General features: G+C 33.6%; 1 pseudogene; it reads right to left on the bottom strand.

Moving 5' to 3' along the window:
- Positions 1 to 1,656: 1,656 nt before the first annotated feature.
- On the bottom strand, positions 1,657 to 1,755 carry LOC122097229 (annotated as a pseudogene).
- Between the last annotated feature and the right edge of the window lie 735 nt (positions 1,756 to 2,490).

The following is a 2,490-nucleotide window of genomic DNA, read 5'->3' as shown; positions in this document are numbered from 1 at the left end:
GCTGAAGAGCTGAGGGACAGTGCCCAGGCCCAGAGTTCAGGCCCACGACTGGACCCCCCTCCTAAAAAAAATTCTGCGTGCTCTATAAATTGATCAGAGGCATGCATTTTTCTCATTCCTAGAATAAGCTGCACATAAAGACACCACTGGTCCATATTTTCAGTCTGTATCTTTGAATACGGAGGAACATCTTTCCTCTGCTCTGCATCAATTCCCTATTCTACAGTTAGAATAATTTCGAATAGTAAAAATGGAAAAAGAGAAAATAAATCATAGTGAAAAAAACAGATGCAGAAAATTCACCGGATTTTGCTGAACAGTTCAACTAACATGAATTATTAGGGAAATACTTGGACACATCATTCCCACTGACACTCAAAGTTTCTGGTTAGGCAATTGTCATGAAGATGAGGAACACGATGAAAAAGTGAGGAATGGTATCAATTGCAAGAAAAAAAATGGAGAAGGATCCAAGCAAATTTCTTCTTTGGACTACTGAAAATAATCTGTTTACTACAGTGCAGAGACTACTTTCCAAAAAGGCCACTCGTGTGAATACTAGGTATGAAGATGAGTATAACCATCTTTATCAGGAAGCCTACAGGGGATACTTTGACACTTTCCATGAGTTGGTGGCTCAATTGGTAGATATTCTTGCAATAACTGTAGATGGCTGGACACCCTTGCACAGTGCTTTTACGTGGAATAATACCAGAGTGGCTATTTCTTTACTTCATCATTATCCAGATACCAATTCCCAAACTAAAGGCCTCTTGACCCCCTTGCATCTTGCTGCTGGGAATAGAGATAGCAAAAACATGTTGGATCTCCATCTGTTGAACCATTATGTCAAATCAGGTCTGAAGAATAAGTTGGAAGAAGCTGCATTTGATATTGCCAAAAGGATAAGTATATATCACTACCTCTTTGAAGTTTTGGAAGGCTGTACAAATTGCTCTTCTAAATCACCATGGTTCGGTTAAGTTTCTTAAATTTCATAAATTCCATTCCATTGTTTGTGTCCATGCAAAATATTTTCACAATCCAAATAACAACAATATCTTACTGTAACAATTCATGGATTCCATGGAATTCTTCCAAGTGAATTGCCTGACTTTGATGTCAAAATGTATTCAAAAGAGATTTGTATACATCTATAATGGTTTCTGGAGAGTTTGTGCTTTTTTTAATCAGAAATAATTTTAACTTATCTGTTGAAATGTGTAGTATAGAAACTGAACATATTTCTGGTGTTTGTCTGAAAAAGTATATTTTAAAATATTCTATATTATATGTTTGTATAATGTCCATAATCTATTTTATTCTGTCCTAGATATAATACTTTGAATTCTACATTGTTTTATAATATATAGGCTCTTTAATAAATGTGTCCTTTCAGATTGCATTCCATATAGAAACAGTGTAAGATTCCTTTTTTCCTAGGTCATTATAGTATATTTCTTTGGGATAAAATAACAATGTTGTCTAATTTCAAAAGTGTTTTAAAGATTATGCTATGTAAAGACTTCACTAATTTGAAGATTTAATACAATGATGTGAAAATAACTTTTAATTATATGAATTACATGTATTATTACACTTGAATTTTGTAATCAACTTAAATAACTGTTTTTCATTTCTTGCATCTGACGAATGAAAAATATGGAATACTTCAAAAATTTTCATATCATCCTGTGCAATTGCCATGTTAATCTCTGTATTGTTGTAATTTGGGTATACGTGCTGCTGAAGCATGTAGTGTCCTCTAAATTGAAGCATGCAATTTAATGATACAATCTTTATACAGGCTTATATCCTTGGGTGCCTATTTGTAACAAGGAAACCTTAATGTTCCTAACAATGGTACTGATCTTATATCCCTAAAATTCTGTGCATAATGGAAAAAATTATATTGGTCAGAAGATTGCTCGCATTTTCAATTTTTTTGTCAATGACTATTTTAAGTCTTTTTCATTTTGAAGCATTTATAGCTAGGTCCAAAAAGAATGGCTTTTTGAAGTACTTATTTATCCAATTGAGTTAGCTTTGTAGAACTAATGGATTCAAAGTAAGCCTTGCTTAAGAGCTACTTCTAAACTTCTGCAGCTGAAATATTCCCAAGTGAGGTCTTACTGGCACCAATGTCTACCTTAACCTTTACCCTTCTTCCATGTAGGAACAGATCAATCAGAATATCTTATCCTAACAGCATGGATTGTCTTACTGGAACAAAACAAATCTTAGTTACAAGGGATCACATACAGATGAGCATTTCAGACAAAAGTGTTCAGACTAGAAGGTATTTTATCAAAATATAATTGTTTATTATACCTATCATTTCAAAAGGAGATAAAGCCAAGAAGGTGAAAAAATTGTTCATGTGCATGACTACCTAATATCCTGGCCTATCTACCTTCCAATCAGGCAGGAACTTAAACTACTGCCTTTATATCACCAAATATTTCTATAGAAACAGAAGTCCATATGTTT

Source organism: Dipodomys spectabilis, unplaced genomic scaffold (assembly GCF_019054845.1).
Source record: "Dipodomys spectabilis isolate Male_0828 unplaced genomic scaffold, ASM1905484v1 ptg000418l, whole genome shotgun sequence".
Lineage (NCBI taxonomy): Eukaryota > Metazoa > Chordata > Mammalia > Rodentia > Heteromyidae > Dipodomys > Dipodomys spectabilis.
The sequence above is the reverse complement of the archived record's forward strand: the minus strand, read 5'-3'. Positions and strand labels throughout refer to the sequence as shown.